Source organism: Anopheles moucheti, chromosome 2 (assembly GCF_943734755.1).
Source record: "Anopheles moucheti chromosome 2, idAnoMoucSN_F20_07, whole genome shotgun sequence".
NCBI classification, from domain to species: Eukaryota; Metazoa; Arthropoda; class Insecta; order Diptera; family Culicidae; genus Anopheles; species Anopheles moucheti.
In genome coordinates this window covers 54,261,428-54,277,608 of record NC_069140.1, presented here as the reverse complement: position 1 = coordinate 54,277,608, position 16,181 = coordinate 54,261,428, and positions in this window count along the sequence as shown.

Sequence of the window (16,181 nt, the reverse complement as noted above, 5' to 3'; positions counted from 1 at the left end):
TTTTTTGTTTTACAGTTTATTTAAAATTCAGTACACCTAAAATATTTTATATTTCATCCACTAATGACTAATTTTGATTTTGTGCCTCCGATATATCGTCTCACACTCGGTCGCTTCCCGTCGTTATTCCTCTGTTCATGTCACTGTTTTCATCACGGTGTTCGGATGTGGCCGCCTATGCAGACAGCACCACCTGCACCAATGAATTCTACTAGTCTAATCCGCGCGTGAAGAAAGCAAGTAAAGGGGATTGGTGAAACTTCCAACGAAATACGGATATACGGCTGTAGTCCGATCTACTGAACTTCGGAATAACACAATCATTTTAAACCATTAATTTTGTTGACTTAGCATTAGAAACTAATCGAACACAGCGCACCGAGGAATGTATTCCTGGCGTAGTTAAATCGAGTTATTAAACAGATGGGCTACAATTTCATAACACAAGTGGTTTTGGATGATTCGTTTCTGCTTTTGATTGTTGGCTCAAACACTTAGTTACTTTGGTTGGTAAAAGGAAACGGTGTAACGTAAATCTAAAGCACGGTTTGCAACACCCCAGTACCGCCCAGGGTCCGTTCATCACTGTTCTCTCGTTATGTTTTGCATCTAGCGACCTTACACTTCTACCCAACAATTTTGATTTTTTGCTCATCTTACATCTAAAATATTTTCTTTCTTATAATATGGTTTATGTCTTTCCTTTGCATTTCGAGTTCTTCTCGGCTGTTTTGTTTTTTTTTTGTGGGCTGATGAATGTGAGAACCATGTTGGTGTAGTGGAATAGATAAAACAATCGATATTACTATTTGGCTGAGTGTGTGTGTGTGTGCTAACGTCGAATAGCTTTTACGAGTTTTACTATAAAGTAACGAGTAATTATACAAACTTCCTACCGCTCTTCTATTGAACAAACCGAAAAATAAAATAGAAAAAATGCTAAAATTGTTTCATTGGTAGATTTTTTCTTTCATTTTTATTGCACAAAACTAATGTTCAGCTGCACGTGTCAGACTAACATGCGTATTGTGGCGTGCAGCAAAAAAAAAACTCTACAAAACAACAATAAAATTGAGCTACAACAAAAAAAAAAACTGTACATAAACCCAAAATTTTGCAGCTGCTCCTGAACCACGAGCCCAGTTTTGCTGCTTCGGCTCATTACAGAGAATTGTCGTCATTTTATTATAACTTTTTTTTTCACTGAATTTCAAAAAGGGTTGAAAATCCCCAAAATTTGCGCTAGAATCGCTAGACAAACCGATGGCAACAGAAAAAAAGGGGTTCCAATGCCAGTGTCGCTCTTCTTTACCCGTCCACCGTACCGTGGTACGGAATATCGAAAGGGATCGTATGCAACTGGCGAAACAACGCGCACATGGCAGTGGTAATGGTGGTGGTGCGTATCGTAAAATTAATATTTATCTTTCACGCCGCTGCTCTGCACACCTTAAAGGATTTGAAAGCTAGGTGTAACAGCTAGGGAACGGAACGAATTTTTGGGGGAAAAAGTAGAGAATTTTGTAGAAAAATTACCCAAAAATCGACCCTTTTCCAATCGCCCCGTTTGTTTGATTAGCACACACGGTGAAAGTGTTGCGTGCGGAAGGGGAGCGGGGATGGGAGGTGCGGTACGGATCGACGCATTCGTAACCCCTTTTGCGGGGAGAGGAAGAGAGGCCAAGCGTAACGCGCGTGACATATGCACCAAACAGTTTCCCGCTTTAGCCACACTACCCTACGAAGATGGAAATCCGAAATGTGGAAAGATTTCTAGTTTTTTTGTTCTCTCCTTCTTTTAATTCTAGACCCTCATACGGACACACGCACACACTGGTAAGGTCCTGCAAATGCTTGCCCATCAATGTGACAGATAGATTTTTCCGAAAATTCGTTCGTTTTAAAACCCAATACCATGTGTCCCTTCGTGCGCCTGTGCCATTATAATTGCGAAGCGCGTACAAGGGATGAAGTTTTTGTTTCTCTCCACTATGATAAGCTTTGAGGCCATTTTTTCCTTGGGTTAGGGTCTGGTGAAAATTTTGGATTAATGTTTTCTCCCTACGATTTTGGCTTTTGTTCTGCTGTTTATCCACAACATTAGCAGCAGCAGCAGTACAAATGAAGGTACCCGCTCTGATGGTGTGCGATGACGTCGCTAATCCTTTTAATGCCACACTAGCTATTTTCACTAGTTTGTGAGATAAATACCATGCTCTACGCGAGAGCAAGCAGAGAAAATGATGGCATTATTTTTACAGTTGAATAATTGGCAAAAATAATGATCGATCGTTCAACAATGGCCCATGTCAAACGAGTAGTGATGTGCACAATGATTCAAAATGAATAAACGACGTGAATCTTTCTAGGGAGTGAATTCATTCATATCTCCAAGAAGAGTGTTTATAATTCTTTTGCGATTTAACTCATTCACAGAGAATTAAATCATTCGAAACAATTAAGATTTAACTCTTCGCGGCGACGTTTAACTCACGATCTAAATCATTAATTAACTCTTGCGTGAGTTAAAACAGTGAGGAATTAAATCCCGAGTTAATTCGTGGTTTAAATCGTGAGTTGAAGGTCGTCGTGAAGAGTTAAATCATGATTCAGTTAAATCATGTTGATTTAAATTATGAGATGAATGTCACAGCACCCCCTTTTGGTTTATTTGAAATTGTTGAAATATTCCTGAATGAGTTAAGGAATCTCTATTCTTACTGTATAACTCGCATTTTAGTAATAGACACTAATTAAATTTCCCATCTCTACGGCGGTAGTCCACAAAGCACAAAAAGTAGCACATTTTTCGACCGTTTTGTGACATCACAACCGAAACGCATAAATGTCAATGGCTTCTGGAGAGTTTGCATATGCCGTTGGGAATCGCCGTACGCAAATTGCCTTTTCGTTTGGTGGGAAAGCTTGTGCTATCTGGGCAGTTGGTCAACTTCAATCTCCGTGAGGTAGGTCTTCCCGATGCAACTTTTAAGAGCTTCATTACTAATGGAACGCTTGAACAAAGTGTGTCCTCGTATCGCTGATTGTAAACGGCTTGTTTTGAACTCATTCCCCCGCATACACGACCGACCAACAACGAAATAAAGAATAAAATGAATAAAAACACCAATTAAAAAGCGCAACGAAAGGAATATTCCCCTTTTTTTGTTCATTGATTTTTTTTTGGTGTGTTGTTGTCCTCTGTTACGTGCACATTCGCTCGTATCCTTTCACGTGCCTGGCGCGTGTTTGCGGAACCATTTGCACTTTGACCGACAACCCCAATTTCCACGGTTCGCGTAAAGTTTAGAAAACAACCACCCTGTGTAACCCCTTAACGATCCGATCCCCTGCTCGTTGATCGGGTCGTGTAAGCTTTGGGTTTTTGTATCTGCCCGTTTGTTCCGTCCGGCAGGGTCCGCACGTAATTGAAACCTTTTTTTTTAAACGATCGGAGGTTTTTTGTTAACGGGAAACAGGTAGTGTGTGCGTAAACTTTGGTGACCCTTTTTTCTGGTTGATTGCGTTTATTTTTGAGTTGTAGAAAAAAAAAGTCAAACTAACACAATGGAACGAATATGAACAGGAATTATGAGAAGCAAAAATAACATATTACCCCATTTGATATTTTGTATATTTAGGGAAAAATGTGTGAATTAAAGAATCGCAAAATAGTTCAAAATCTAAAGTGGCAATTTTTAGCAATTTTTTCAGATATATAAAGAGAATAATATATTTCTGGCTACAAAATAGATTTTTCCCTTGTGGAAGAAGTTAGTTTGCTAAACGTTGTGTACATTGTGTACAATTATTGATATTGAATTTAATATCTGAAATTTATGAATAATAGGAGAAGTTATTACTTATGGAAAACAAAAGTTAAAAAGAAATTAATTAAAAAAATAAGTTAGGATAGTATAAAAACAACTAAGAAAAGAAGATAAACACACACCGAGAATTATAACATATTATATTCGCTATTTTACTTATGTAAGATACAGTAATAAATACAAAACGAACGGCGAAAAACATCCACCAAATTCCGTATTGCTCGAAAGGACACACGTAGTAAAACACTTGGGTCGCAAACCGCTGCCGGTGGATCAAATCTTCCTCCCAGTGGATAATGTAATATTTTCACCAACAACAGGGTGTAACATGATGGTAGTGCGTTACTGTGCGGACAAATGTTTCCGCTGGGTGTATGGAGTGGGGATAAACATTTTCAAAAATTTTCTCCAATATATTACAATTGGGTTCACCGGTAAAAGGAGACTCGGAAGAGTGAAAATGGTTTTATTTTTACTCTGAACGGATGGAAACGTTTCTGTTGATTGGGAGAAAATATTTTACCGAAATTGTTTTGGTTATCATAACAGAGAGGAAACGCGTGAAATGAGTGAATTGAATTCGAAAGACGGTAACAAGATGCACGTGAGTTTCATTTGTCTTAAAGTACGCTCAGGTGTAAGAGAGCTTAAGGGTTTATTACAAACATTAAACATTGGTAAATAATTGCCGATTATTGTTCGATAACTTTTTCAGTCTAAAATATTGTTGTTTCTTCATAATCTTTACCATAACGCTCTATGGTTTCAAGGAAGGTGTGTTCCTCAAAATCATCAACAAGATGGGAAAAAAGGACATAAACCTCTTATATACCTTCCACCATAGCAACCGAGAAATGCTGCTAAGTAACTCACGGAAACACACTAATCAGTCGGTGAGCGCATTCTGAGTGATTTCCCCGCCGGATATGAACTGAGCGTTTCTCACTATGCCCACGAGTGGGGTTTGAACGAAAATATTGGTTTGCTCGGTAGTTCGGTACCGTTCGCTGCAAATTCGAAGCATTTTCAATTTCTTCAATCTTTCCCTCTCCCAGCGTTAGGTGTTTCGCCTTCCCCTACCGATGAGTTTCACTCATTTTTTTTCCATCGAATTTCCACCAAACGTATGCGGTTGGCAAGGGGTGCGTAAGGTGGTGAGCGGCAAAGGTGCGGGTGAATGGTTTTTCTCGAACGAAAAACCATAATCGAACGGCTGATGGTTTGAGAAACGGTTCGGGTTTTCCTCTCACACGGATGATGAAAAATGTGTGAGTGTGTCAGTGTGTGTGTAGGGGGTGTAAGTATGTGTATGTGATGTTATGTTGGTAGTGAATTTTTTCTTTCATTTTCAGCTTTTCTTTGGCAACTTTTATTTTTCCCCGGTTTTTGCTGGGGGCATATTTCTTAAAGGTTCCGTTTTTGTCAGTAAGGACGAGACGGCAGTGCCGATGTACCACCGTTGAGGAAGGAAGCGTAACCGTTTTTGTTTGTGGTATGGCAAAGCAGGACCAACCTCGATAAGTGTTCTTTTTTTCCAATGGTGAATAAGAAAGCAAAGGAAGGCAAGTGGTGGGGTTCGTCTTCTACGGGGCCTTCTTTCTTCGGTACGGTTTTTGGTGGCGGTTCCTAGTGAACGTTCCAATTTCCTCCGGGCCCGTGGAAGGGCAGGGATGGAATATTGATTTTCAATAACGCACAGCAGCACCATAGCACTTTATATTTTCATTTTTATTTATATGTTCGAATTCGGCGTTTGCCTCCATCCCTCGAACGTCGGCGGAATCGGCGGTGAGGTTTTGTTTGTATAAAAATAGGAAGCAAAATGTACGCAGTGTGAGTATGGTACACATTTTAAGCCTTCTGCGTATGTAATGAGTGACAAAATGTATGTAAAAATATTGCTCGTAGACTAACAAACAATTCGCAAACCGAACGTGTTTGTATCGTCAAAAAGAGTGCGCTGTACCGAAGGCTTCACTGTACTCATCGAACAGCCCACACAAAGCTCGAAATGCGCTGTGCCATTTGTACAATACTCCTCGGGCAATGTTAAAACATATTATTTTCCTTCATTTCGGGGGCAATTTTTCTCATTCTCAGCGAATTTTCGACCTTGCCGGACACTGGCCAGCAACGTTACAACAGGCCGTCGTTATTGACGCCTTGATACGCGTCATCTTCATCTCATTGTCGCCATGAGCAACGAACGTGGGTGAGATGAGCTGGGAAAGCATCACCATTTTTCAGCAAACGCTGCCGTAGCATGTAATTTTGTGTTCACAGTGTTCACTGTTCGTCCCATCGTTATGACTCCTCTATTTATGCATTGAGATATGAGTTAAGCAACAAAAACGAGAAAAACATGCGACATGAAATGTATGATGAACTTTAGAAAGCATAAAACATTCATTCTCCACATGGTGGCAACTAGCGAGAGGAGTAAACGCTAGAAGTATTTCAAGGATTTTTCGTTCGACTTTATTTTTATTACGTTTCCAGTGTCCTAAGACAATAGGCCGGAAGTGTGAACAGGAGGGAATGAGTGACCAGTGTTGCTATGGTCGAGAAAATCATTCTCCACCTACGCACGGGAACTTTTATTTATTTATTTTTTTTTCTCACCCATACTGCCACAACACATGGCAGTGTGAACATTCATACGCACATCTGCCGTAAGCTTGGCACTAGCTTGCCACAAATACGCACTACGGCACCATTTCAAACCGAGTCGGCCAACCGAAGCAAACCACAGCGATATCCTTGTTCAGCATTTTACACCAACGTGTGATTAACCCTTGAATGCGCAGGTGTAACACGTAATGTGTGTGAAGCAATTGTGTTGTTCAACGTATGTGTGTTTCAAGCGAATTTAAACAGGTCCCTTATTTGTTGGACTTTTTAAAACAGGAGAATTCTATCACCGATGCAGAACGGAAGCGTAAGGCCAGCTTGAGGGTTTAACGCAAACACTAAAATCCAAAAGCGAGACGTTCGTCGCCTACTTCACCCACCACGGCCAAGTTGTCGTTAGCAGCATTCTTTATCATTATCACCACCGCACGCGTTGCTACTACCGAGGACATCCACCGATTTCTCGCCATCTAGTCCATATGGACCTTCGTTTTCGCCTCCTTCATTCTTCATACAATACACACACATACATACTTGCGTCCCCGATTCAATGGTTAGTTCCGATTGCCGTCCCTGCCTTCCCTGCCCATCCCTTCCAACCAGGGCCCAACGTGGCTTCGTGGTTCTTTACACAATTCAACATTTTATGTAGCTCTTGGAAAGAATTTGCTAAGTTTCCTCCTGTTTTTCCTGCTTTTCTTTGTGTGGTCACAGTCGGAGCCCACAGCGCGCAAAGGAGTTCTAGCTTCCGCCACCTACCGTACCCTCGTGCCACTAGCTCATGGCGGCTGTTGTGGCGCCTTTTGGTCAGTTTATTTCTTTTCATCTCTTAAATATTTTTATATGCCTTCATAAGCACCCTGGAGCCATGACAACGCCCCGAGCGGACGCGGCTGGACGTAATGGCTAGCGAGGGATGTAAACAGGGGTGAAAACCAAAAAAAAAAAACATCATACCATGGGCTATATTGCCACATTCGTTTGCGCTCATGTGTGTACTAGTCGATGGTTAACTATTTCACAGCGTGCAATGGTTGGGGGGGATGTGTGGCGCTGGTGGTCATGACGTAGTTCGCCACCGATGGTGGACGGAAGTGGAGCCTTGCTTAATTAATTAAAAGAGCCGGGATGGCGGTGGTGCGTCGGTGGATGGATCTGTGATTTTTGGAGGTTTTTCCGATGAATTCCGTTCGATTCTCTCCCGCTCACTCCCACTCGCTCTCTCGCTTCCCTTCCGGCCAATGTAAGGGAAATTGCTCGAAAAGATGCTGCTCGCAGATTCTGGGCCTGGGTCGGTACCGACAGTGCAAAAAATAAATTGGAAATCATATCTCATGCCGCCTGGTCGCCGAAGCGGATCGCAAAATCGAACCGACCAAAGCGTACCGATTAGGGATCAATAATGGAGGCGGCAAGAGCAACCCGATGTTCAGCTGGGCACGCTGTTACTGCTTATTATGGTTTCGAAAAACTATGGAAATTCTGTGCTTATTGACAAGCAATTACAACTATCCATAAACACATGTACCGAATCTCGTGCAAGAGAGGCAATGGCCGAGTAGTGCTTCATAAGCAGATCTTAAAAACATTGCCTGATGAGAGGGCAATATTGTGTACACTTTGTGTTCGAAATGAGCGAATGGCATTTGCAATTCTGTCTTTTTTGTACGTTCGTATGATGCATTTGAGGATATACTTTCGAAAAATTGCTCTCGGGCGTATTTGTTTTGTCGAAAGCGACAACTTTATTTACGTTTTTCTTTACTTATTAAAGAAATTTTGACTATTGCAACATTTCACATAGAATTTATAGCATTTTTTGTGTTATGAAACATTTGTTTATTCCTTCTCGAGTAATATTAATACACAAAAGTATTAAGTAAATATAAGCTTCGTCCTGTAGTATTCAGTCTACTCCAAACTACGCATTTGGATGCAGATTTAAAAGAATTATTCTAACTTTCATCAACATTGATAGTTACGATTTGGTTTCATATTTTTAACCAAACGAGGAAAATTGCAATCTAGCAAAAAGGGCTGATCAGCTCCCGCAACCGCAGTGATGGATTTTTTTCTACTTCCCCTTCCATCCTTCCCTTCCCAGCACAGTTCCTTGAGCCGCCACTGTTTGTGCCTTACGAAAGATGAAGTAGTTATGCATAATTTAGCCATCACTCAAAATTGGAATAAATTTTTCGTTCTCTCTAAAGCTTCACTAGCTTCACCGTCTGAAGCGAGTGGACGAAAAAAAAAAACCAACAAGATAACCTGCCCGAAGAAACTGAACCATTTGGTGGAAAAATACGATACAGAAAATTCAACCCACGATTGCAGCAGCAGCAGCAGCAGCGCAGTTTCGACGAAACACAAGCCCGAATGCAGCAAAACTTTTATAAATTATTCATTTTCTCAATCTCATTTAAAATGGAAAATCTCCTTCCATTCAACACAACTGTTCAATTTGTTCAAAATATTCTTGTGCGTAACACTATGCCCCCCCCCTCTCATTCCACAGCATAACTCCCTGCGTACGTACGCATAAGTCAAACTCGACTACTCTTCGACTCTCGTGTCTAACTTCGGATGACATTTACGAAATGAAAGCTGCCTAGAAAAAAAAGAAACCGAGAGTCGCAACCTTCTGAAGGATGGTTTTCTAAAGTTTAATTAAAATTTTTTACTTTAGCTCCAATCACTTTTCCCCGAGCCGGTGGCATAGCCATAGCGAAGAACGAAGGGAGACGCTAATCTCATACCGTTGGAAAAGTGAATTTTGGCCAGTTGACGAAAGGTGAGAAAACACAATTTCTGCGTACCTTTTCGTTTTTTCCATAATATTTGGAATTTTTCCAACGATCGCACCACCACCGAATGCCTCAACCACATCCTTAATTCATCATCAGTAACGGAAAGTTTTTGGCTGTTGTTGTTGCCGCTGCTGCTGTTTTTTTCTTCATTTTTTTTTGTTTTGTTTCGTTCGGGTAATACCATATCTTACGTTTTCCATCAGTCAACGATTGCAATAGCGAAAAGTGGAACGATAAAAGAAGAACCACAACAGCACCAAAAAAAAAAAATGGGGAATCGACCCCAACAGGCGTCAACTGAAAATAATAATAGCGAAACAACAACAAAAAAATACAAACATTCTGCAAAACCACCCAACAAACATCCACGTCTGTATGTACACTTCGCCTCTTGCCATCGCACAAACCACAGCATAAAAATTGAGATATATCAACCATGTTTGCCACCTAGCCTAGCGCTCCCTGGTCCCTGGTTGCTGCAACATAAAAGCATCCTTTTTGTCCTTAATTTTCTTCTCCACTGTTTCTGGGGGGAGCAAAATACAAATAAAAAAAAACATTGAGTGAAAGTTACAACAAAACAGGAAAAAAGTCATAGCGTCACCTGCTTCGCGAACCAACGTGGTGGTATGTTTTGTTGCGTTCATGCATTTTCACTTTCTCTCTCTTTCTCCCTCTCTCTCTCTCTCTCACACGCACAGTGGAACTGTTTTCCGGTCTTTTTGTTCCGAGCATTGAGGTAAGATATTTCCTAAATAGCCTCGCAACCTCCATCCGTACGTGAAACAGAAAAGACAAAACCCGCACCATCATGCGCCTGGTCCATTGGGTTGGGCCCTCGCATAGAATACGGGGAGGATTTTTCTTTTACCGGTAGTGTTTTTGCATTTTTCCCTTTTTTTTTTTGGCCCGTTTCGTCACCGCCAAGGCAGTAGCTGAGATGGTATAAATCATCCTTCCATTTATCTCTGGTCTCATTTCACGTTCTAGCCATCAAATTCTTCATGCCATCGGGACCGGGCCGGCGCAACAACGGCGGACGAACGGCAGTACGGTGCAAAACTTGCGATGGCGACTTGGTATGCTGCGTGCTCGGTAGTGAAAGTTGTGAAAAATAGGATATTCTACTGATGAAAAACCGAAACGGGTGAAAGTTGTCGTTGAAGGGGCGAGAAAATTTTTCCTCTACTTTCATCATCTCATCCACCTACTAGCAGCAGCAACAGCAGCATCACGAACGATGAGAATGGGGATTTTTTTTCTTTTCTCGTGTCTTGCGAACTTGTACGCCATGCAAGTAGAATCCTGCGAAATACTTCTATTTTTTTTCAGAGTCGTCGCTCTCGCCAAAGAAAAACGATAAGCGCACAACACCAAAGGTTAAAATGGACGAATTTGGCCACAAATTCGGTTCGACTCTTTTGTTGGTTCAGCACAAGGTAAAATTAGCTGGAAAAAGAAATTGAATGTGGTGAGTGTACTGACTTGCCAGCAGCAGCATGGTAAGCATGTAATGCTGAAAGCTTCTCACAATACGACGGTCTATGAGCATTTTACATTGACTTGATGGTAACGAAGCGAAGAAATGAAAAATATATTGCTGTAACGTTTTACATAATGCAAGATAGTTTATCTTGCATGATGCAAACAATTATTAATAAAGCAAAAATATAGAAATAAACCAGATATTTAAAGTATCTAACAAGAAAGGAGTGAAAAATTGCATTAAAAAACAATACTTGCTATATTTCTTATCAATTTGCTGTAAACAATAAAGCATAAAATGTATTATAATAATGATGAATTGCCAATGGTAGATCCCTGCGTGACCACAAAGAATTTTAATTAATTTTCTTAAAATGGCCGTATCGACTTGGTCCGGACGGGATTTTATCTCGGTCCTGTCGTGTCTGGCTGGCTGGCCAACTGGCTTAACCAACTATAGGTAATACAAAACATGTTGCAAATCTATGTTGGCTTAAATAAGGATGAAAAATGATTTTAAAATCAACATATTTTAAACGTTCTATTGTTGTTCGGTTGATGAGAAACACAATCAGTGCCATTCTGTGTACCCCAAAATGAACCACAGCCTTCTTAGCTCGAAAGATTGATAGCTAGAACATTTGCAAAAAAAAAAGTACAACATTATGTTGCTACGGTGCGAACAAAGATCGTAGATTATGCGAAATTCCTTTCGCTAGTGCTCTATGTTGTGTTTCTTCATCGAACCACCTAACGGGCGAGACCGTTCAATGTTCCACACTTGCTTACTGCTTGCTGAAGAAAATTGAAGAATCACGTCTTGGTTGCCCCAACAAAAAAAAAAAACGACGATGGAGCGAACCGAACTTTCACCATTACGCTGTAGAGCAAAACTAGTGTGTCCTAGTTTTCCTTTTTGTAATGGTGATGCCTAAAGTGGTGCTCGGGATGCTGCATGCACCCTTCGCTACGCAAGCAAAACGCATCGGAAGTGTTGGAGGGCAAATGAAAACCATTTTCCTGCAAAGTGCCACCATCGACGGAAGTGCGTCAGCTCTATCGGTGCTACTACCGGCCCGTAAACGGCACGGGCCCACTGTTTATGCAAGTTGGGCTAGATTCTGTTTTCCTTTATCAACCACAATATTGTACAATGCGCTTCGTGGTGTGAGCCGCATGGCAGCGAGGAGAAGGCAACATTTTCGGCCGAACAATTCGGCCATACCCGGTTCAGTACTGGGGCTGAACGTGGGGCAAAGCCGGCTAATAGAAACGGCAGGATGGAGAGCAAGTGTTTTGATGTATATGTTTTGGTGTTTCACATTTTACTTTACGTAAGACCGGGATCGTTGCTTGCCATGGACCCAGAACACTCTCGTTCACGCTACGGCCACCTGACACGTGCAATGGAAGCAATGGACACAGAACCGTCATTCTACGGTTGCTGCATGTCGGTCGCTTATGCGAGAGAAGCAAATAGAAGCAAAGAAAGGAGAAAAAAAACATGCACCCGGATTCAATCCCAAATAAATGAACACAAAAAGTAAATCAAGCAGGGCGCACATTTCTCCATCATTGCAGAAGAAGAACTCGGTCGGAAAAGTTGATTGAAAGGTAAGGGCTCAGTCCCTCCGCCCGAATCAACGTTAGGGTTTGTTACCATTACAAATACCAACTGTGGTGCCGCATTTGCTACCAGTATTATATTTGTTGCATAAAATGTGGGATGCTGCGTTGCTGAAACATTTTTATGTGAAAAAACAAAATGCAAAGCATAATATATTCTTTAGAAGCTGCAAAACAACAATTTAATTATAAGGCGAGAGGTTTAAAAATACATCAAACATTTAATTACAAATACGGACAAGCTACAAATATGTGTTGTTAAAGTCTTCTTAACAACAATAACACACAAATGCGTGTTCAAACATCGTAAACGGGTCCGAAAAATGTACCATTACCGCACGATAAATGTCCGTTTTAGTATCGTGAAGTTGAATAAAACATATTCAAGAGATGCGAGTAGCACGCGCACAATCGGACGACAAGGGATGTGCCGTTTTATAGGTTATAAAACATAATCCATCCAACCATAAATGTATGATGGATGGACCAAGGCGAGATGGCCGAAATCTTAAACTTGTAGCCCGAACCCTACACCCACTTTACACCGCTGTCACACGCGTTGCTGTTTTGTTGCGATGCGATGTAAAAGTAATGAAATGAGGAGAAAAATAAACCATTGTACGATCCTTTAACGACTATTTGATTGAGCTGTGAGCGGGTGGAATGAAGTACTTAACAAACTTGTTTTGCAATTAGTATTCAACTCGTAAAAGCATTCCGTTGGTAGTTGCAGTAGAACAAAAGGAACAGGTACATTTTAACTGATTGCTTAATATTTTTGAAGATCACTAAATTGTTACGGAAATCAGTGGAGAAACTTTAATAAGTTAACGATGTTTAAATCCCATTTTTCTAGCAAAGAAGAATTTGTTCTCTATTGAAAATCTATTTGTGTTCGAGTTTTAAATGGAGTCTAATGAACCTAACCGGCACCTAAAAGTACACGGTTGTGTACAGGTTCTTTTGATTTTTCGCTCATTTTTGTTCGTTTTATCATTCGTGTTCTTTGTTTTGTTTTGTTTTTTTTTTTTGCTAGATGAATTAATTAGGTCTTGCTTCAAAGGTACATTTGTTGTTACTTCCTATTTTGTATCATGTTCTGTCGCTAAACACACAATATTTGTTTGATTTCTTATTACTTGCTCCTTTGTTGCATCCACAGTTTTGCTCTACCGTGCGCTAAAACGCACCCCTTTTGCATCCCCAGTATAGTTTCACTTATCTGTTTTTTGTTTATGCGTTTTTCTTTATATTATAGAATTATTTGTTTGCTATTATTTCCATCGCAATAGATTTGCGTAAGAGAATCATTCACACACAGTTGTTTTTTGTTTGTCTGTTTTGTGACTTTCCTGAGAACACTTGAACCTGTGTCGCCACATTGTCATTTGTGTTGCGTTTGATTAATTTCTTGCTTCTTTCTAGTTTTGATTATTTGCCTTTCTGGTTGAAATATGCTTTAGCGCAAACTTAATAATGTCCTGCCATGTACTGTAATTGTTACGATATATTCCATACACTTATTTGGTTTCGAGCAGCACTCCCTTGAAGTGCAGGACATTTTCCGTTACTAGTTACTCCCACCTCACTTCCCATAAACCGATACAGTGTTCTTTCTCGCTGGTGCAAATGGATCCAACTAGTGTTGGTGGTTTTGTTCTTAGTTGTTGTATAATATATAATGTTATTTGCAATAAACTTGATGAAAACACAATACCCCCATCCCTTGTCGTAACCGTTAAAGAATTGTTGAAATATTGTTCCACGGAGTATGCTTCGTTTCAACTGTGATGTTCTGTTACGTGTTTGTTTTGTCTGTCCCCGGTTTCGTCGCATGTTTGTTCGACGAGCGCATGGTACCTGCACGTGGTGAAGTGTTACGAATATTCCTGCATTATGTAAGATTTTGCTTAACCCCAATTACCATATGGCTCTTATATCCTACATGTCTGTTGTAGTTCTGGACGCCTGGAAAATCTGTTCTAAGATATATGCGCAATTCATAATTAGTACAAGTTATATGAATAAACTCCCAAATCAAGCAGCCCGCAGGCTGTCTTCTAAATGCATTTAACTACACATAGCAAATATGATGATGGCCTGTCACATGGTGCCATTGGTTTTTGTACAAAATAATCGATCGTCGCCCATTGATCGTGTGTAATTCTGTCCTGGCTCATACGTCTGCTGAGCAGGTGATGTGGTTTATGTTGACTGATGTTGGTGTAATCATCATCGTTGGCTCACCTTGCCGGTCTCTTGTTTGTGAAGATTTTTTTCTCTTCCAATTTTTAATCGATCTCTTTGTGGTGCAGCATACCGGCCGTTTGAAAAGAGCAGTACAAACTGTTTAGCGCAACATATTGTACCATCTTATTCCAGCCGATGCACGTTGTTCCTTTGCAGTGCTTGGAGAATCGATTACAGTTTCAGTCATGCCGTTGTTATCGATTATGCACAATTGCTCGATGGCAATACGGCAAAAAAGTATCGAATGTCGGCATTTTTAGATCACCGACCGTTACATGACCGTGCGCTTTCCCGCCGTCATCCGCAGCCTGTGTTGGTTTGTCGGAAGCCAGTAGGCGCCCCTAGGCAAATTAAACGTGCACAAAAAGATTGACATAGTTGGAAAGGTTTTGCATTTCACTCCATATGTATAACAAGAGCAAAAACAAAACATAAAATAACTAGGCGAGTCGTTGCAAATCGAGCTAATTTTGTACTTTGTCCTGTTTCTGTTCGTTTCACCTTGTTCGCTACTGTACCAATCGCTGACTGTGCGTAAAGATTATACACCTTCATAGTCGTTCTGATGAATAAAAGTTGCGAAGACTCTCTTAAATTAGTTTGTATGAAATAGAAATTGTGTATTGTGTATGAAATATAAAAAGTTACACCCCAGAAGCAAGATGCAAAAGAAATGACACAAAAATCAATTCGTTTCACAAAAATTGCACCACTTCTCGTACGATGCGTTGCGTTGCGTGGAATTACTCATCTAAATTGCGACCCTAACGCTCCCATGTTAGACAAAAACCTCCCCTCGCAAGATGATGCAAATTTTTATTCATAGTTAATTTCAAAATCGGCAAAAGTATACCATTACTTCCCCGGTCCGATAGCTCATCGATAAAATCGGATTGCTTTTGCATGTGTCCGAGGATGGAATAATTATAATTTATGCCTTTGGTTACGCTGGGAGAAAAAAAAATATATGAAAAACCCCTCGATAATAGGAGATTTACACAATGTGGAACTAGCTCGCTGCTGGAATGGAAGCGTGTGGTGAAACTGCATTGTAGTTGAAGGTAAAATTGAAATCAACGAATAAATAAGAAAAAATATCCTCAATACTTGGCAGGATCGGCAGGAATGAGAGTGGAAAAGCAAACGAAGAAAAACAAAGTGGCGCTCCTATATTTGTTGTCCCACTGGCCATCGGAGGCTGCAATTCGTACAACGGTTTTGGGAAAATGTTGCATAGGTAGCAGGGCCACAACATAAGGACCGGACCCACGATGAACGCAATGGTTCGCAAAGGGAAAAATGTTAAAATTGTACAAAACGGCAACCGGCGAAGGGACACGTTCGATGCTTTTGAATGCAAAGCAGGGGTCCTGTACTTTACCATTATTATTTTTCATTGATCAATGCACCATAGCGAACGAAAGATTCGTTTGGAAAAAGAGAGTTCTGATAACGATTCTTTCGATTTACCACCATTAATCGTCAGAGATTTGAATTTTGGAAATTTTGGAATATTATCCAGGAATACTGCACTACGGCGAAGGACATTCGA